The sequence below is a fragment of the Manis pentadactyla genome, chromosome 5 (genome assembly GCF_030020395.1).
Source record: "Manis pentadactyla isolate mManPen7 chromosome 5, mManPen7.hap1, whole genome shotgun sequence".
Lineage (NCBI taxonomy): Eukaryota > Metazoa > Chordata > Mammalia > Pholidota > Manidae > Manis > Manis pentadactyla.
This window is the reverse complement of record NC_080023.1, coordinates 111,950,918-111,972,814: the sequence shown is the minus strand read 5'-3', so window position 1 is coordinate 111,972,814 and position 21,897 is coordinate 111,950,918. Positions and strand designations below refer to the sequence as shown.

General features: G+C 40.1%; 1 long non-coding RNA gene across 1 annotated transcript in view; it reads left to right on the top strand.

Annotated features, from left to right (window-relative positions):
- Nucleotides 1-21,897, top strand: part of LOC118921548 (uncharacterized) — a 32,054-nt gene that overhangs the window by 7,522 nt on the left and 2,635 nt on the right. Inside the window, exons 4-8 of the long non-coding RNA XR_005028379.2 lie at nt 1,682-1,794; nt 10,356-10,503; nt 13,568-13,759; nt 17,268-17,528; nt 20,479-21,837. This is a non-coding gene — a long non-coding RNA (uncharacterized LOC118921548). The remainder of the gene's footprint in view (nt 1-1,681; nt 1,795-10,355; nt 10,504-13,567; nt 13,760-17,267; nt 17,529-20,478; nt 21,838-21,897) is intronic.

Here is a 21,897-nt window from a genome sequence, read left to right as displayed (position 1 = left end):
TACTGGAATACATCTTCTTGTGGATACTTTTCACAATATTTGAATTATCACCAGAAGAAGACTTGGCGGGTCCAGAGGCATGACATTCTACGGCTCTTGATCATGCAGCCATTTAATGTCCCAAGTGTCTCTACCAATATACACACCCACCAGCCTCATTGCCATTGGGTATTTTATTTTGCTTTAATATTTTACAGTTTTGTGAGGAGGATAGTATCTCATTGTACTTACACTTGAGAATTATTTCCAATAGGCTATTCCTTTGCTACTATTGAAGTTTCACTCTCTTGTACTCATTTTTGTTTGGATAATCATCCTTACTGGGCAGGGACTTTGATATCTGGCTGCTGTTGGTCATGATCCCTTGCCTCTGAGCCAAGGACATTCCTGGAGGTTCTAATGCAGTGATCCTGAAAATTTCTGGCTCTTAGTATGAGAATAAAATCTGGGTTAGTGGGAGGGAACAGGTATTGATTGGCACAATTGAAGCTCTGAGCCAGCTGGATAGAACGTTGCCCCAACTGGTGTCTGTCTAGAGCCTGGAGCCTGAGAAGAGATACTAGGGTTAACATGGGAAACTTACTTGAGGGATTACATGTTACACACCAATATGGCTTTCATTAAAACAGGGAGGAAAAGAAAGTGAGCTCTCTAGACTGATAAACCATCCACTGGCCAATATTTCTATTTTACAACTGGATATAGCAAATATCAGTACAAATTAGTACATGATATGCTGAGAAACTGCCCTTAGTTTGACTGATTTTGAGACTACATTGCAGGCAACAGGGTGGAGGGATGGGGGTGAAGTAGCAACTTTCTGTAGGTGGTTTGAAAGTGTCAAGAGTCAACCACCTGCCAACAGGGATAGGATAAACAATGACTCACTTTTCTTAAGTCAAATTTTGTTGGATGCAATATTAAAGTTTTCTGCATTAGTCCAGTATCAAATCTTCCTTAATGACAGCTTGAAAGAAAGAGACAATTTACAGGAAAAGAGAGGTAAGGGCAAGAGAGTGGTAACTGGCTAACAGAGATCCTCTGTGAACATCATTACTATTTTAAGGAATCTTTTCAAGATACTACCTCACCTGGTTGCTGTACTTGATAAATAAGTTTTTATTTATGAATCTGTCAGGAAAACCTGTGAAAGATTTTTGGAATGGGAAAAAGATGACCAGGTGTCTTTTCAGTAGAAAACTAGGCATTCATTGTCTAGAAGACCTTAGGGGCTTATCTGGTTTTATAAGGATCTGTGCCTCACTGCCTTTGACTAGGCTAATTTACAGCTCCGCAAATTATGGAAAACTGACAGTAATGCCAATGATTCTTGTCCACAGAGATGCAAATGAAACTTGTCTTATAGAGATACATTTGATTTTCCCTTGCAGAAGAGAAGATTCCAACCTCTACATTTTATTGGACTATGAAGTTTTGTATCTATTAGCAATTTCATTTTCTCATTCCCAATTGTCTTTTTTTAAGTGTCTGTTCTTCAGCTTTTTCCTTTAAACTGGTTGTAACATCTTACTGGTTTTCTCATTAATGAAAGAGTTCTATCAAATCCTTGGCACTTACTCATTTCATATTTGTACAAGAGTCTTAATTTTTAATAACCCCAACCTCAATTAAATATGTATTAATTCTTTCCAGCAGCCATTAATAATTTTTTTTTCCCTAGGAGGCCCCAGATTCTTTCTGGCATCGGTAAAAGGAAACCAGGTCCCAGGATCAAACTAAAGACCCACCTCCAAAGCGGATAGGTCTCTCTCTCTCTCTCAACTCCGCTCTCAGGTAAAGCAATGTCTGAGGTTTGCCTGGAATAAGCTTGACTTTGTAGAGCTTCTAAGGACACGCATGCAGCCATTACCTACCCACAGAAGTCCATATAAGTACTCAAAATGCACAGAAAAATGGAAAGAAAAGATGGAAGAAAGAAAATGCAGTGTATGGGACAGTGATGACATTCTGAGGTGAGCTGGAGAAATAGTGCTAACCCTTATACAGTCTTGTAGCTGAAGAGTGACATCATTTCTAAATGTCTTGAACTGATATTTAGAATGGAAATAAGAAGAGAATAGTATCGAGAATGTTGGCATGGTTTTTAAAGTTTCCCTCAAGTATCTGAACAGTGAAGTGTCCACGGAAGGAAGAGACCAAATACAAAGGTGAACCGAGAGAACAAAGGGTGGGACACAGACTTCAGCCTCCCCCACCCCCGTCCAGGGGCCTTCTGCCTTAGGGCTTGGGGACAGAAGTATAGGTTGTACTCCTGAGTTGTCCATCAGGGAGCTGATTTTCCACTGAACCTTCTCATATCCATCCCAACTGGCAGAGGGGAAGTTTTTAAGGTGTTTTCTAAAGATAACTGTCCCTGTAATCCAAGGAAAAGCTCTAAAATTAAACTTCCTATGGGGTCTCTTCAGACATTCTCCAGGTACTAACTTTAGTTTTCTAGCTCTCTGAGAGTATACCACTTACAAGGAAAGCAATGTACTTTAGTGTTTAAGAGCCCAGCTTGTGGCAGGAAACCACCCGAGTTCAAATCCCAGCTCTATTATTGTCAGTGGTGTACTCACAGGGCTGGGGGTGCTGCTGCTTGAACTCTCTGTGTCGTGGTAACATGAGTCCCATGATCCTATCGGCTTCACAAGGATGCTATGAGGTTTAAATTAGTTAAAGTAAAGCACTTAGAATAGTGCCTGATACTAATAAGCACTTAGAAAAGTGCTGGATAAATGTTAGCTGTTAAAAAACAGTGTGTGATTAAGAGCTGGACTGAAATGCTTACTCACTTACAAGCTATGTGTCCTATGGCAAGTTACTAAACTTCTCTGTGAGCCAGTTTCTCGCCTACTAAATTGGGAAATAGTTCCTAACTCACAGAGTTGTTATGATGATCAAATGAGTTAATATGTGTAACGTACTTCATACAGCATGGATACAAAGTGTATGTTGTGTTGAATAATAATTATTATTATACCCATAGTTATTAGATATTATTTTTCTGTCTACCTTCTTAATGCAAACCTTTGCCTTCCTTTAAGAAAACTCTACTTCAATGGTGGACAAAAAAATGGGAGGATACTCAATAAATTAAGAGAATTGTAAGAAATACCAACCATTCACTTTGAACAAACCTTATTTGGATCCTGATTCAAACACACAAATGCTAAGAAAAAACAAAATGACAGTCATAAGACAATTGAAAATGTGGACACTGTAAACACTGAATAGATATTTGAAGGTATGAGGAATTATTAATCGTTTTAAGTAAGATAAGATACGGGTATGTAAAGAAGTTCACCATTTTTTAGTTTGAGATTAAAATCATACATGCCTAGGATTTGCTACAAAGTTTTGTGTGTGTGTGTGTGTGTGTGTGTGTGCGTGGTAGGAAAATGGGATAAGGTTAGCCAAATGTTGCAAATGGATGTTGGGAACATAGACATTTATTACTCTATTCTGCTTTCTTTGGGGCGTGCCTTGATTAAAAAACAAGAAAAAGGAGAAGGAGAAAGAAAACAACTTACAACCACAGGTTCTGGTCTTACCCTCAGATTCATCTGTCTTCACCTGGCCTCCAGACAATCAGTAAGACCCAGCAAAGTAGGAGTTATTCCACCAAGAGAGATGTCATGGCGCCTTCAGCAGGACAGTTGAAGGGCTTTGGCCTGTCAAACTGGACCACCTCAAGTTTTCCCTCCAAGGTGAGGTCTGAGGTGAAGATACATTTTCACGTCCCATTGGGTAGTCTAGTGGGTGTCTGTTGCATACTTAACACACACACACACACACACATGCAAAGTGCATGCACACACAAGATTTTCCAAGAACAGAAACTCATTTTCAGAAATAGAGGAGTCAAAATCCATTTTCCATATGCAACATAATCAGAGCTGCTTCTTCCCAGGAAGGAGATGGCTTTCAATGGCATTTTTATGCAGAGCAATGTCACTCCTCTTTGTTTATCCTCAGACTGTATCCTGAGACTTACCATTGCATAAGAAATGGGATCCTCTCCACAGCAATCTACCTCTCCATGGACACCCTCAGAACTCACAAAGACCAGGAAAAAGCTTTAGTATTTATGGGTTTGTTTTCCCCTTTACCACTTGGTCCAAATCCTCACAACTTTCTGGGGTAAATATTATAGAAATGATGAAAGATCTGCAGGTTTAAGCTCTTCTCCAAGCAAACTCCTGAGGATTGGGCAAGAGAGAACTGTGGGAGGTGAAAGGGGAAGACTGTATTTTCTTACATTCACAAAAGTGTAATAGATATCACAGATTGTTGGAGCTGAAAGGGCCTTAAAGATAATTCTAGACCAACCCCTTCAATTTACCCTGAGAATGTTGCTTCAGGGGTCAAAGCAATTGCTACAGGGCATTTATAGTACATATTTAAATGATTCTTCTCGCAAAAATTTGGCTAATAACTAAAATCTTAAGAGTTGAGAAAATAATATATTTCTGATCTTTTATTGCTGTCCCAAATCTTTAACCCAAAGTTTTATGTACACTTAATTATTTATTACAGTTAACTTCAAAATCATCTGTGGTTTGGAGCTGCAGCCTCCTTGTCGCAGAAATCTGCAAGCGCTCTTTACCAGCAGCTTGCCAAGGGCAGAGCCACGGAGTGGCCTGGCCCCAGGGCAGGCAGTTAGGGGAGCCTTGCCTAGAGAACGTTGAACTATAATAAAACTGACTAAGAGTTGGTCTGCTTTTTATTATCACCATTCTCTGCAATTTTAAACAATATCAGTGATAAAATCGTCCTTTCTGAAAAAAAGGGAGGCCTTTTTCTGGTCTAAATTCTAAATAATTGCTGCAAGTACTGTTGAATTTTAATATATTAGTAAGCTTCAAATCAGCTTCAAAAGTTTTGTTACATTTTCTTTAATAACCATTGCATTCTATATAGAAATGAATTTAGTGAGCTCCTAATTATCCAACTAACCTTGATAGACACGGACTCCGCCCCACACATTTGTTTTGTTAGTAAGTCCTCCAACCCCTGCGGTACTTTGTATGTCTGAATTTAAAATTTTGATGTGTAATAAATAATGATAACACAATGACTTTAAAGATGAAGAAATAGAACTTACGTTACTTCAATTCTGCCATTCTGTGTGACCACTTGTTTTTATTTGTGCTGCACAACTTTAAGTTGACATGTGAAATATTTTATTGACTTTGAATGCTATCTTTAAGATAGAAATTTATTTTTGGTTTCAAATGATTTAAATGATTTTTTAAGCCAAAAATAAATCAATAAAATAAAATATTATATCAGTAATATAATTTAGTAGTTTCCTAAGTAAATACCTTTTACTCAAGTTTAGGTTTTATTAAAATGGGCTCATTAGTTATTAGTAATTTTTCATGTAAAATATTATTAGACTATAATCAACAGGTGAAATTTCAAGCTGTTAGGTAGATATAAACAATTGAAATATCTAAGATGCTGCTGTTACAGTGCCAGAAGATATCAGAAGGGTGATGTTTGAATGCCTCAGTCATTTTCACCAAGGACTAGACACCCTAAAGCAATGGATCTGATAATGCTAATATTAACTACCATGTAGTCATTTTCTTTCACATTTGCCAAGAAGAAAACCTTCAGAAAGTTATACCAAATAGAAATAAAATTTATGATAATTTTCCTAGAGAAGATATTTTAGAGAGAAATATGTGACTGGGAGACATCTGAATTAATCTCAAAGAAACTTTTAAAAATTAGTTTTTAAAAGAATTATTATTGCAATTTCTGGAATTTATTGCAGAATGACATTTTCATAAATTTCTGCTAAACTTCTTATGTTTAAGACTTTCCTATTTATATACCTGTTACTTCATGTGAAATTACAATAAATCAAGTGTTCTGTGATTAACTATGAATAACAATAGATTGATAAATCTGTTAAAATGTTTGTTAAACCTAAGCATGCAAAGAAGATCAATTTTCACAGAATCATTGACACATTGGTGACTTAACAACAAATACCACCATTGGGAACCAGAGCTGGAGAGGAATAAATGAGAAAAGCTAGGAGGGATTCTTCAAGACTTCTTAGAAGAAACGTTTTAAAGACACCTGGCTAATCTAAGAATTTGAGCGAGGATGGGGTTGGGCGAGGATGGGTTTACTACAGAGTGCTAAGAACTGGGATCAAAGAAGTACTGTTTGTTAATGTTCTGATTTCTCTATTTTTATCCCAGGATGGTGTGCTTGGGTCAATTACAGATATAAAAGTCCCTTCTCCTGCTAAAAAAGAGAGAAGGTCCTTCTAGAAAGCAGAAAGCATCTTTTCCCTATGTTCCTTCAACTCCTCCCTGCTTCCCACTATCACAAAAATTTGTGGAGGGGAGTGTGCACACCTTCAGCATGTCAGCTCAACCCTTTCTGTGTGGGCAGAGAACCTGCAACAGGGCAGTTGGTTTGCTCTTCAAAGGCCAGAACTACTTAAGTCTGACTCTGGGCTCTCACAGTATATCCATCACATATATTTTGCTCGTGTCTTTGCAAACATTTTCAGCATCTCATGATTTTATGAAAGTATAACCCATATAAAGTCCATCCACCTTGTAGCCCAGTCTTAGGAAGGAAACTTTAGTCCAGTCCCCCAAAATAACTGAACATGAGTGAATATCTGTTTGTAGATTTTCTTAGGAAAATGACTCTGGAATTGGGATTTTATTAAAAATACTTGGTAAATGTCTTAAAATTTTCTTTCTATAATTATCTCTCTTAGATCTTTCTATCTTTTCTCTGCAAACTCTTCCAATTTGTTCTGAGATCCAGGGAATGCTAACTTTGGTCTTGCCTTGCCTTCCTCTGTCATATTCCAGAGCTATTCATTTCCATGTGGCTATAAATCTGGCTTTCCCAGTCAAGCAGCTATGGTTCTCTCCTTATCTAATACCTCAAATCTATACAAGATTATGGGGAATATTTGGCCACAAAAAGAATTCTGCTTTACAGACGTAAGGGAAAATGTGATGTGAGTTCCTACATGTTAACGTCTTTATCTGTTCGAGAGCATCCCCAAAGATTTTCTCTGTCAAGTGTGAACCTGTTGGTGGCCAAGTGGTTGATTCAAATTTTGGTGTTTCTGAAGAGAGGATCTTCCATATTTGAAGACAAGGAAAGCCAATAATGGTGATTTATATTTGGCACTTGAAGACTACCAAGAAGGGAGACTTTTGCTTTTCCATTTTTGGTGTGTTGCAATGTGTTCTCACTAATACTTTCTGAATATGGGGGAGAAATAAGGAAGAATGAAAAATGAAAATACGGTGTGATAGAAGTTTTCTTATTAGTTCTGTATGTCATCCTCTGGCATGCCACATAGCCTGATGAAAGAGCACAGTCTTTGGAGCTAGATATTTATTCTTAAGCTTGAATCCCTGCTCAGTCACTTTCTTTGTGAGTATTAATTATAACATGTCTATTATCAGTAAAGGAAGGGAAAAAAAGAAAGAAACCATTGTCTTCTATAAATGGAGATAACAGCTGCTTTGCAAGATTATTGTGAGGACTAAATGAAATAATTTTTGTAAAATGTATAGTATAGTACCTGTCATATAATAGATATTCAACCATAGTAATCTATAGCAATAATAATGATAATAATAATAATGATTGGTATTATTGTTATTATGATTTTTTTAATGGAATTGGAGGGCCTCTGTCTAAACTTCTGTTTCTAATGTTTTAAAGTTACTTTTACTACTGTTTGATGCCAGTTTTACTTTTTAAAAATCTAGAATAAAAGCAATGCTCAACAAATATTAGTGATATGCAAATATCTGAGTGTAACAAAACTTTCCATATTTCAACGATTGGTTGCAATAACAGAAAATTTGAATAACCCCTTTAGGTGACTGTAAGTGACCTCCTCCATTCTCCCTCTAATTTGTATATTTCCACAAGCTCCCCCCAGTCTCCTCTTCATGACCATGAAGAAGACCTAGAGGACCTTAGAGGGGGCTCAGAATAGTACTGCCTTGATTTTGGCAACATGCGTATTGTTTCTGCAGCTAACTCAGCATGCTTGAAATCATTTTAACAGCATAGTGTTATCATGTGGTTTCAGCAGAAAAAGTCCCTATGTAAAAATAGCACCTTCTTCCTCAGCAAGTCTGCTCCCTTTAATGAAAATAAGACTTTAGCTCAGACTGAGCCAATGCAACTATCAAGGAGTGAGCTAGAATCTCATCTGCTTCCAACACTGTTAGCCAGATTCACTGACAATGGCACTGATAACCACTGACAATACGAAAGACAATGGAGTAAAAGGCATGAACAATACAAGATAATTCATATCCAATACACAATAATTAAACAACAGGTTCCTAGAATGAGCCCTCAGAGAATATGGTCAATGAGAAGAGTCAAAATTGCTCTACAGAATATTTACAGCAATATAAACAAACAAAAAAGGAGGAAAAAAGAATCAGTAACACTCACAAAATCTTACCCAATCCCAAAAGAGGAGGAGATAAACTAATCTAGTTCAAGCCATATGGCAACTTAGTCTTCTTGGAGAATGATGTTTCATTCATTCTTACCATCCTGCATTCAATCACACCATGTTCCATTTTGGCACTGGGAAACTTCTAGTGCATTATTGATATGAATATAAAACAGAGCAAAGGTAGTTTTATTTTATAGTCTTAAGGAGAGACACAATTACGCTTTTAAAAATTATCCTGGAAAACACAGTTTCAGAAACTATTATTAGGCCATCAGCATCCTCTCACCTTATCTTCAGAACTTCTACATCAAGCCTCATGATTTGATTAATTATGCTTATCACAGTTCCCTCAGAAGAGCAATGCCAAAGTAGTACATATGGCTACAAACATATACAGTTGTGCAACTAGCCTATCACTAAGAGCTCCGTCAAGGACCCTGGCACAGGAAATAGCCAGAAGAATGCCCATCTTATGACCACCAGAAATTTCACTTCCATTGGGTGAAATCTACACACAGAACAGAAGAAACGTTAGGAGGAGCTAAGTTTGGTCTCTAGGGGTCTCTGAGATCTTTTATCAGGAGGAATAAAGGAGAATTGCTATTTTATTTTATTTTATAATCAATTTCCCTGAGAAACCAGACCTTTCTTATGGAAAGAATGGTTTGTTTTTTGTGTGTTTTTTTTGGCAAACTCCGAGATACCTTGAGCAGAAACCCTTTGAAAGTTGTCTGCTGGATACCTCTGATTTATTACAACAAACAGATCTCTACAGACTCATTCTCTTTGGTGTGACTGCAGTTTTCAGTGGGGCACCAGTGCTGTTTGCAATGCTACCTGTGCAGGTTCCTTATGTGCATCTGACCAGCCCCTGTAACTACTATAGGAAAGCAATCCTAGAAGGTATTCACCTCTGGCAATTAAGAGACACCACAAGGCCTTGCACACAGTAGGCATCCAGCAGATGTTAGTTAGCCCCGTGCTCCCTCCCTTTATCACCACTAGTCTCTTTCATCTAGAATCAACGATCTAGAAGCTGCAAGCATTATACAGCTCCCAGCACTATCTGCTTAGTTTGCAGCCAAAATAGATTTCAGAGGAACTACAGATAAAATATTTGGTTGCAAATATTCAATTGGCCATTTGAAAAAGGGAGACAACTTCAAGAAATAAATTTAGTCACTGGGAAAATCATCTGCCCAGAGGTTTACAATGAAGCTGTAGAAGTGAATGAGTTTACTAAGAGGACATAAGAAAAAGAAGGTAGAACACAGCTCCGAAAATTGAAAAAGCAGTCCATGGACTGGGAAGGAAATGAATACTAATTGTAATGCTACAGGAGGTGAGTTTAAAAAAGGAGATTAACTGTGTTAAAAACTATAAAACATCAAGGAAGACAGGGACTGAGAAGACATCATTGATGATTAGGAAGTAGCTGTTTAAACTTGTTACTAGAATAGTTGCTGCAGAAACTAGCTGGCAAGAATTAAGAAGTAAATCCAGGAGAAAGAAATGGAAGTGATGAGAAAAGCTATTTTTCTAAGAGGTCTGATGGTAGTAGGAAGAAGAGCACTAGCTCAGTCCATCAAAGGAGTAGCAGACCATGAGGTGCACATGCTGAGCCATGGTAAGAACTATGCATGTGGTGAACTGTAAAATAAGCACAGGATCCTTCTATCCTTGTATGCCTGCTGCTTTGTGCTGTGGCTTTGTAGCCCCTCCCATCAAGATATGGAGTCTATTTTTTCCCTGCTATCTGGATTTGGCCACATAACTTAATTTGGCCTTTGAAACATTAGCACAACATGTTTCAACATGACACAAACAGAGCTTAAAAAGTGCTTGCATAATAGATTCACTTTTTCCTGTTCCCCAGATGAACAAGACTGGGCTTGTTGGCTAGAAGATGAAGTGACTTGGAAAGAGGCCGCAACTATTTGAGCTAGGGCCCCACCCATGTGAATGGGTCTAGCTCAAGTAGAACCTGCTCAGACTAGGAAAATTTTCCAGTGAGCCACAGAATGGTAAGAGACAAGAAATGCTGTTATAAGCCCCTATTTGGGGATGGTTGTTACAAGGCAAGAGCTACCCAATACAATGAGATTCCTTCCTTTTGTGCTTATTCTCTGGACTGACTTAATTCTGAAGTAATAGTATGAAACGAGAGCATTGGGTGATGTCATCTTAGAAAACAAAGGACAATAAGACTTGCAATACCAATAATGTCCTAGCTATCTGGTGGTCAGACTCCAAAATTCAGAAGCATTCTGAATACAGCTGTGAATTTACATAAGTGCCAATGTAAAAGATGCCCAAACATCAAGGAAATTCCTGGCCACAAGTCAATATGATTTGTTTATGGAAGAAATACAGGTTATTTCCAAACCTTTATATCATAACCTATTGATAGAAAATTCTAAATAAATATGGTGACAGTTTAAAAAAGATTGGTGACTTGATTTTTACAACAGCTATCATTTCATACAAAGTTAAAGATGATATATTACGAGATTATTGCTTAAAGCAGAAGGACTAGAAACCAGTACATATGTGGAACTTGGGGATAAGAGCAGAAGCCAATAGTGGTCACAGGCAGGGAGGACTATCATCTCCTCTGGATGCCAGAAAGATTGCAGTGGGACCCTGTATATGTCACCAATCCCTGAGGACACCTTGTATCACTGCCCAGTGATACAGTTGATGTTCACAGCAAGGACTCCAAGCCATTAAGAACATGTTAAATGATGTTCCATATACTTTACTTAATGAGGCCAAGAAGAATGGAATCCACTTTATTAGAATTTCCATAAAAATAGCTAAATTTTTTTTTAAACTTGGTGTTTAAAAGGGCTAAGCTTCTGTTCATTGGAAAATTCACTTATTTGTGACATTTGATTTTCTGATATTACAGATTGGCAAGGTATTAATTTAGACATATTCATTAAATTAGACATATTTTCACATATAATAGATCCTAAGACTATAAATGGCAATTACTTCCAGAGACAGAAAGGAAGCCTTGTCCAGCAAATGGAGAGTAGAACAATGCTTTGTTCAAATTAGGAAATAGACATGAATTCAATTTCTCCATGGTTTTTTTTTTAAACATCTGTCAGCATTCTATGGCTTCCACTGTTTTTAGTTCACATTTCCCTGGGGCCAGATACTGTCATTAACCACTTTGCCCCTTTACTCAGCAAGTACTGGAGTGGCCGTTGGTCTTGGTTCAGCAATTTCAGGCTTTAGATCTGCCTCCATAAAGAGCCCTCTTTTGTAAGCCTACTTCTTGAACTTCTAATTCTCCTCTATCATTACTGTTGTTTCCTGGATGTGGCATAATTATTGTCATTTCAGCTCTCATCACTAAAACATTCATTGAGGGCCAACATGCCAGTTTCCATGTAGAACACAATTAGTGATTCCTCAGTCCTTTGTCCCACCTTGTCTATTACATTATCCAGTAGGTCTAATTTTGGAGCCAAAGTCCCACACACTAGGTTAAAGGTACCCATCCCCTTGTTTTCCCTCCAAAGGTCATTGGACAGAACTATAAGCTTATGTTTGGTGCTTTATTAAGTTCCCAAACTTTTCAATTAATTTTCTTACTTAGTCTAATATTCTCCAAATACCAGCTCTTCTGTCTGGGATTTTGCCTTGGATAAGAGCACTTCTCAAAGCAATGTGGAATATTTATTAAAAGCACAGACTTTAGTGTAAGACTTGAGCTCTACTCCTAATTCTTACCCATGCTAGTTATATGACCTTTGAAATTTGCTTTACTTCCCTGAGCCTCAGTATATTTATCTCTATAAGGAAGTCATTGCAACAGTTTCATTAGATAATTTATATATGTAAGTCACCAATATGCTTCCTGACACACAGGAGATACTTAGTAAATATTAATCCCTTTCATTTTCTCCTTTCTTCATTATAAATCTATGTTTGATTCAGGCCATTGTCCTTTGGATTTTGCTCCTTTAACTAAGGCCATGTATACTAAAATGTTTCCAATCGTTTTTATGAACTTTCAGCTTTTCACCAAGTATACAGCAATATGGGGAGGGCTGGCTTAGCAAATGCTAAAAAAATCCCTGCTCTTTAATTATGAAGAGGCTGGTATTTGAGATCACAAATCCCCAACTTCCTTTCTGTATACATGCTCCCCACCTGTCATGTTACTCTTCTCCTTTAAACACCCCCAAATTCAAGAATGGTAGAAGCACTTGTAGGAAAAACCACTTTCTCTCTCTCCCGACATTCAGAAGTTGTCTTCCAAACTGGAATTTCTGCTCTCTACAATGAATTGTACATGGTCTTTTACTCCTGCAATTTCCTCCTCCATTTTCCCCCAAGGGATAAGAGATTGATTGGTGATATTAGGAGAGTACTGAATTAGCTCAGCTCCTCTGGGCTTTCTCTTTAGAGACGCCTGCCTACAAGACAAGCTGACGTGCCACCCCCGCTTCGACGCAGCATCCTGCATAGTCTGGAGGACCACAGAGTGAGAAGCAGACCACCATCGTCCATTCAGCTGCCTGGATGTGTGCTCTGCAGATCTAATACACTCCTTCCATGGGCCCCAAGGTGGAGACTTGAGGCAAAGGAGTAGAAGGCCTGATTTCAGCCATAGTTCTTTTCTCCAGTCCAGCTTTTTTCAGCAAGAAAGGTGTTATTTAGATCTTCATGGATTCTTGTGACTATTTCTCATTTGGCATGTCAGCAATCTCTATGGCAACCTACTAGTGTGTATGGGATTCAGTCTGACCTCATGTCTTCGATTTTTTCTCACTAGTGAATAATTATTGTGGGCATATTGTCAGAGGAGACCCTTAGACCATGAACTACCTCCAGTCCCACCTGCCTCATTTTATAGACAAGGACCATGAGGCTCAGGGAGAACAAGTCACCCAAGCTCACTAGAGTAGACAGTGACAGTACTGGGGCTTGGGACCTAGGTGTTCTGACTCCTGGCTCAGTGCTTCTGCCAGAGCACCAAGTTACCTCTTCTTAGCAAAGTATTATTCAGAGCAGGTCTGTGCTAGTGGACAAAATTCTCTGGTCTGTCACATTCTGACTCTCCCCTCCTAGGCTTCCATCCTGTGTTTCAGCCTGGTTCCACTTAGGACTACGTCTGGTCCCTTTATTCACCGGAGTACAAGGGCTGCATGTACTGAAAGTCTGGATATTCTCAACACATCTCCAGGTCCCCAGAAGAACTGAAGAATCACAGGATATTATTTCTGAGTCTTCTAAATCAAAACCACCTAGTTTGGAAATAAGGTTGGTTGGCTTTTCTGTAAGGCATGTAAGGGCAGTGCTTACATTCCAGGAACTTTATAGCATCAACCCCTTTTCCACGGCTAAACTCTGCGGAATTGTCTTTTTTAAAATTTAAATTTATTTTATTTTGATATCATTAATGTACAATTACTCGAACAACATTACGTTTACTAGACTCCCCCTATTATCAAGTCCCCCACATACCCCATTACGGTCACTGTCCATCAGTGTAGTAAGATGCTATAGAATCATTACTTGTCTCCTCTGTATATACTGCCTTTCCCATGTCCCCCTCTGCTACATTATGTGTGCTAACGGTAATGCCTCTTTTTCTCCTTTACCCCTCCCTTCCCACCCAACTTCCCAGCACCTTTCCCTTTGGTAACAGTTAGTCCATTCTTGGGTTCTGTGAGTCTGCTGTTGTTTTGTTCCTTCAGTTTTTGCTTTGTTCTTATACTCCACAGATGAATGAAATCATTTGGTACTTGTCTTACTCTGCCTGGCTTATTTCACTGAGCATAATACCCTCTAGCTCCATCCATGTTGTTGTAAATGGTAGGATTTGTTTTCTTCTTATGACTGAATAATATTCCATTGTGTATATGGACAACATCTTCTTTATGCATTCATCTACTGATGGACACTTAAGTTGCTTCCATTTCTTGGCTATTGTAAATAGTGCTGCAATAAACATAGGGGTGCATATGTCTTTTTCAAACTGGGCTGCTGAATTCTTAGGGTAAATTCCTAGGAGTGGAATTCCTGGGTCAAATGGTATTTTTAATTTTTAGTTTTTTGAGGAACCTCCATACTGCTTTCCACAATGCTTGAACTAGTTTACATTCCTACCAGCAATGTAGGAGGGTTCCGTTTTCTCCACATCCTTGCCAACATTTGTTATTTGTCTTTTGGATGTTGGCCATCCTAACTGGTGTGAGGTGATGTCTCATTGTGGTTTTAATTTGCATTTCTCTGATGATTAGCAATGTGGAGCATCTTTTCATGCACCTGTTGGCCATCTGAATTTCTTCTTTGGAGAAGTGTCTGTTCAGCTCCTCTGCCCATTTTTTAATTGGCTTATTTGCTTTTTGTTTGTTGAGGTGTGTGAGCTCTTTATATAATTTGGATGTCAACCCCTTATCAGATATGTCATTTACAAATATATTCTCCCATAGGGAATTGTCTTATTCTTCCTTTTTTTCTCAACAGTAAGGTCATAAGTTTAGAGCCCCCTAGAATGATGAAAGTGCTGTTGCAATGATATTCCACATCAGTATACAATTTTGTCTAATGACAAAATGAGGCAGGAGTCTCATAAGAAATACATACAATGTATATATGCAGGGCAAGGGATGTAACTGTAGCTGACTTTCCTAGCTATACACTGCAACTATTTTCCATGATGCATGTCCATCATGTATTTTTCAACCACCCCAGCAAAGGCAGAGCATGCGGACTCTTTTGGAAGTACGCTGCCTGTGCAACATGGATAGGATGCATCTCCACTTTCAGCTCCTGACAACCTGTGTTTGGTGTCAGCTTATTGGGCAGCACTAACAGCAGCTGGGACTCTGTCTGAAGGGCAGGGAGATCTATGGACTGAGCAGGATGGATGACTGGTCTCTGGAAGACCCAGGCGATGCAAACTCTCAGAGTGTGTGTATGGGCATGTTTTTGTCTGCGTGTGGGAGGAAAGTGATTGTGGCACAGGAAAGGGTGCTTTGCACTTCCTAGATGCTCTTAACTGGCAGTGGACACCTTCCAAAGAGAAATGGCTGCTGTAGTTACAGTGCAGGGATATTCCAGGGCAGAGCCTTTGTCCACCAACCTGAATAACTCATGCTTTAAATCTTTTAATTAGAGATGAATTTCTTAGAGGGGTAATGGTATTTTTAAAAATATTCATCCATTTTATTTGTAATCTCTCTCCTTATCATCCCCAGCAGCTTAAATAGTGGACCAGACAAATGCTACCCTTTATAAAGGAGTTCTTAAGTTTTATAAAGATGTTCTGAAGCTACTAATGAGCAGCAAGGGGAAAGAGGAAAGTCTTTTTGTCCTGGAAACAATGAGAACCAAGCAGGTAGCCAGGTATGCTCCGATTCGGTCTTCTGGAACAAAATCTTAGAGGAAGGAGCAATAAGACAGGTTTCAGGAGAAATCAAAAAGCAGAGAGAATTGGTACCCCACTCCTCGGACTGGGAAATGCATCTCTTGTATAACTCACCAGCAGGCAAGCTGTACCTCCAATTCTAACTGCTAAAGCACCCTACAATGCAAGGTGTTCCACTGTGGCCAAGAAGCCTCAGAGGAGTAAAAATGGTGGCACAACACAGCTCACTGCGGAGGCCTAAGTTAGCATTGCCAAACTTCCTTCGTTAGCCTGTAGCACCAAAACACCCAGGAGCTCTCACTAGCCCTGGAGCTGCAAACTGTAGACAGTGGGGCCAACTGGAGCATTTGCCAGAAGATGACCATGTAGAAGCTCAGTGACCCTGGGACAAAGGCTGCAGGGCATACCACCCAGGTGGGTCATAAATGTACAGCCATACAATGATGACAGTGTTCCCTGACTGAGATTTAGAGCCGGACTCAGGAGTCACAGAGCCAGTGCCTCAGGCCCTGGTCAAGCTAAGAGAACAGATAATGTGGCAATTTTCCTGAAAATATAGCTGCTATCATTCCCTCTCATACCTGTATTAACGAAGACAAGGAGTCTGTTTTCCTTCCCTTTGAATCTGGCTGATGCCGCACTTTGTCTTGACCAACTGATTGTGGCTGAAGGGACACTGTGCCAGTAGGAGGCCCCAGTCCAGCAGCTTTTGCTTTTGTTCTCCTAAAAGCCAGTTGCCTTGCTGTAAAGAAACTCAGGCCACACTCCTGAATAATAAGAGGACGTGAGGAAAAAGACTGTGGAGGATAAAGGTCATCTTAGATGTTCCAATCCCGGCCAAGCTCTCAGCTGAATACAGCCACATGAGTACCTCAGATAAACCAAAAGATCAGAAAAATTGCCCAGCTGCACCCAGTCAATCCCCAGAATCAGGAGAAATAATTGTTGTTTTATGGTTAAAATATTGTTGGTTCAAGCCACTAACTTTTGAGGTGGTTTGTAATCTATCATGAGATAAATTCACAAATCACAGATTTAATTAGTGGGATCCAGCCCAGACAGAAATGAGCCTAGTCCAGCACTTTGTGGTGGAAACCAGCAAGAATCCAGAGGGAAATAACCTTTGGGTCTGAGTCCCTCTCTCCCCATCTCCAGGGATTCATGTGCCATTTTAGGAAGGAACAGTAAATAAGCGAGAGAAAACAAGTTGGAAAGAGTAGTGTGTCAGGTAGAGCAATGCCTCCTCCCCATCACACAGACAAAGATGTCCAAATTCTAATCCCTGGAACCTGTGAAAATCTATTTACATAGCAAGGGAGTATTAGGATTGCAGATGTAATTAAGGTTGCTGATCAACTGACCTTAAATCCAGGATTACCTGGATTGTCTTTGCAGGCTCACTGTGATCCTGAGCAACCTTAATGTCAAAGAAAGAGACAGAAGAGTCAGATCAGAGGGGAGAGATGTGAGAAGAACTGAACCCATTATTGCTGGCTTTAAAGATGGAAGAAAAGGGCCATACTCCAAGGTACTTCTGGAAGATGGAAAGCCAAGTGAAGAGAGTCCTCCCTAGAGCCTCCAGGAAGGAACACAGTCCTGCTGATACCTTGATTTTAGCCTACGGAGACCCACTCTGGACTTTGGAACTTTAGAATTGTAAGATAATAAATTCATGCTGTGTTAGGCCATTAAATTTGTGTTGTTTTTTATGGTAGTAACAGAAAACTGACACAGGGGTTAAATTGTAAGTGATTAAATAATTGCTCAAAATAAGACTATCTGAAATTGAGATAGACTGAGATGGCTTTAAATGGAAATTTTAACATTTTTTCCCCTATTATCATCCAGTGTGGAGAAGGCTGGAGAAGGAAAATCATTTATGGAAAACAAAAAGCTGCCTTTCAGCTTCTCATACTCCTGAGCATTAGTGAGTTAAATTTGGGACCTTGGTGCCCCTTTGTTCCGAGGCTTAATGTTCCTGTTAAAACCAGGCTCCCCTTGGAAGAGTCATACATTAAACTTTCCAGAATGAGTGAGTTTATCTGATTGCTTCTAACCTGGAGTTGGGTGCAGGGAGAATGGAGGAAACAGAACCAAAGCCTGAGCATCCAGATTCCTGGGATGGGGGAAGAGAAAGGAGGCCGGGCTGGTCCTGACCCAGGGGTGCGGCAGACACCCCATCCCCACCCCTGGAAGTACTGCTGTCCCTGAACAGGGCTGTTACCAGCCCCACCCACCACCGCTCTTGGCCAACAGTCTCGGGGGGGCCGTCGAGGGGCCATCATCTCTGCCTCACGTGGCACTGAGGGCAGGAGGAGTTCATCATGCCCAGCAGCGAGATCTGTGGTTTCCAGTTACCAAGGGCTTCTTGCTTTCACTGCTGCAAGTCACTGTATTTAGGTTCCTGAGGTTCAGCTCTGTAACTAGAATCCCCCATTTCATCACTGGTCCCTGACCCTCCAAAGTCAAGGCTTTTTTAATCAAAAGTTATTTTTAGTTTTTAAAATAGACTTTCTGCCACTATCATCATCAATTACTATCTTGGCTCTCAAAATGATTCTTAACACTATCATGTTAGAAACAACACTAAGTTAGAATGAAACACCACATTCTAAGCATGTCCCACACCACCGTAATGATTGCCAGGGACTTAGTGTTAGGCTGGAGGAAGGAAAAACAAGGACATGCAAATAGAACAGAGAGATACCATAGGGGGAGAACAGACCAGACCCCAAGGTTTGTGCCTTATATGGAAAGGGGATAGCTCTTCCTGAATTCCATCCTTCTGATGTGCCAACTAAGACCCGGCTGTCAGCCTCCTCCCTCTTGGAAGGAAAAAAAGTTTCTAGTTGTCTATTATGTCACCTTTAGCCAATCATACCTCTCCACGCCCCCTAGGATAGCTTGCCCACTCCTCCCCCTCCTAACCCCTTATAAGCCCCCACCTCCCTGACCGGGTGTGACTTCCCCGGCCTGTAATACCCAGACCATGGAACATCACCCGGGAGTTGCACTCAAATAAACTACCTGGCCCTTTGTTGCCTCTCTTCGCCTGCTTATTTCGGCTAAAATTTATCTTATACTAGGTATTTCAAAGACACACAAATACAGGGGGCACTTTAAGGGCAACTACACAGGTACCTCCAGTGCTCTGGAGTTCACCCTTAATTACCAGTACTTCCTACTCAGAACAGGGAGTGGGAAATAAGCAGCACTGGAGGAGGGAGGGAAAAAGAACAGTCTGGTGATTGCTGAAGTCACTGGGAGACAAGACAGCAGGGATCAGACATCAGACTAACTGCATTCAAAGTCCCCCTAACATCCTGTGACTTTTGGAGGTTACCTGCCCTCACTGTGCCTCTATGTCTATATGAGAAAGAAAAGTGGGAGTGGAAACAATAGTGCCTGCGTCATGGGGTCAATCTGATGATTAAGTAAGTTAATTCATATAAGACATTTTGTTCTAGATAGAAAGTAAAGGCTTGATGAAAACTTGTTATTTTTATACAAAAGCCCCAAATTGAGAAATGCAACATTTTTTGCCAGGCCACAAATATTTTCTTCACTTATTGTCCATTTTTACCGCACATGAAGATAAATGTTGAGCTGATTTTGACAGCCCTCTCAGGTGAAGTCTGTGTCCAGTGCTTATATAACTGGAGTCCCTAGAAACACCAGAGAAGACTGATGCTCTGTCCAGGTTCCCTTATCAAGGCAAGCTCCATTTGGTTCCTGGTCCCTGCCTTTCCCCATGTGGTTCCAATATCAAAATATTTAGTCCATCTCTCCCAGCGGGGTTTGGACTTTCTCTTCATTTGTGCTTCTTGAAATAATATGCTCCTGAGGTACAGACTGTGCCTTCATCACTGAAAAAGGTCAAGCATTCATTAGTCTGTGTACAAACAGGACAACAAAGGAGCCCTTGTAAAAATGGAATGTTCAGCTTGGAGAGAACACAGAGGAGTTCCTCTTCAATCTGGCAGATTCCCTTGGATTTCATCCCCTTTAAATATACCAGGCTAATGTCACTGTGTCTTTCTGGATTCTCAAGCCTTACTTACTAATCTGCATGAACTGTTTCAAGTACAAGTTTTTTCCTATATGCAGTCTGTGAGTGCAATTTCTTTTCAAATTCAAACACATTAAGAGTTTCTTCAGATACACCAACCCTAGCACTATGAATAGAAGGTGTACTTTCCAGTGTCAGCCAACCACTTATCACAAAAAGGGAAATGCCTTTTTGCCTACCAGCAGCCATTTCATGTAAACATTACCTCCATTATTTTGGGCAGCAGCCCATGGAAGCCTAGCCTCTCACTCATTTTCCTTTTTTGATGTGAGATGACCTTAACCCAACGCAGAACCTTCACCACCTGGTTTTCACATCCATCATGACGGTCAACCGCCTTGCACCTTAGCCGGCTCCCTTTCTTGAACCTTGATCCTTTCAGACACGATATATTCTCTCTCTTTGTAAAACATAGCCTCTGATTCACAGATACACGTGGTCTGGGTTTTTTAAGTTTACAGATTTCCATATTGTCTCTTTATAAGCTGTTGTTGGTACCGCTCTTTACAGAAAATTGTCTTGCTTTCCTCACCTGAGGAATGAAGAAGAGATGCATGCCACAGCGAGGCACTTTCCAGCCAGCCAGTCTCAGGTACATCCTACCCTGGAAAACATGTTCCATGTCCCTTCAAGGCCGGCAGAGTTAAAAAAAAAAAATCCACCTCTGATTGGAGAGCCCAGATTTTATTTCTGGTGAAGCTTGCAGGTGGTAAAGCTTGTTAAAGCAGTTTGATCCATCAGCCTCCCCTCTCTTGAGGCTGTCTCAGTATGAGAGAATCGTACGTGAACAATAGTTGTTGGTTTTCTCCTTCTTTTTCCTCTTCCCCTCCTTCTCCTCTTCTCTTCCTCCCCCACCACTCCTCCCTGCTTTTCCTCTCCCTCCTTTTTCTTCTTAACCTGACTTGCATTATTGTCCAGAGCTGACCAGGGAAGCAGTGAGGTTTGGAAAAGGATCTACAACACATTGGTTCACTAAATACTTATTTTGCTGCTATGAAATTCTCCAGTGTATGGCAGGAAGTCACATCATAATACTTTTTCAACTTACTGTCAACTTGTATTATTTTGTAACTACAGAAGTGAATGCCAGCCCTGAAATTTAGCCATCTACCCTTCCAACAGGAAGTACAAAGTACATTTCATTCAAGTAAATAAAACAAACATCTGCTTTCATGGGCTGGCCCCAACTTACTTTTCTAGTTTCTTCCTCTACCACATTCCTAATTTGCCAACACACACACACACACACACACACACACACACACACACACACACACACACACAATGCTATTAGCACATTCTTTTCCTCCAAGCATAGAACAATTTTGGAGCTCTAACTAGTTGAATATATGAATGAAATAAGCTGTGCAATTACACTATGTGCATTTGCTCATACTTTCCCAGTTTTGGAATACCACCCTTCCCACTATCCCAATTTTAATTTCTATTCATCCTTAAGGTCCAGCTTGCTGCTCTTTTTGAAGTCCTCATTGAGTATCACTCTTTTTCTCCTCTGTATATTCATAATGTCTTACTTGTTAATGTCACCTCACTTCGCCTTTGTGTTTGCTTGGCTTCCTCTCCCTCTGAGTGCAGGTTCTTCGTGGTAGGAAACATCTTTCTCATCTCTGTACCTACCACCTAGCATACTGGCTGCCATAAGGTAAGCACTGAAATGTTTAATGGGTTGGTTGACTCTTTGATAAGCTCTGGGAGAGTGACATTCCTGGCATGGGGGGCAGGCAGTGTCCATCAACCAAGATAAAGGAGCAGAGCAGGAGCTGAAGGTGACTGTGTACCCTGACACAGATATCTGTCAGTCACCTGAATCTACAGGTCTAGAGCTGAGGAGAGATCAAGACTAGATATACAGAGATGGGAGTTCCTGGTGTGGAGGTGAGAATTAAAAGCATGGGAGTGGGTGGGCACACTGAAGGAGAGGGTACAGAGTGAGCA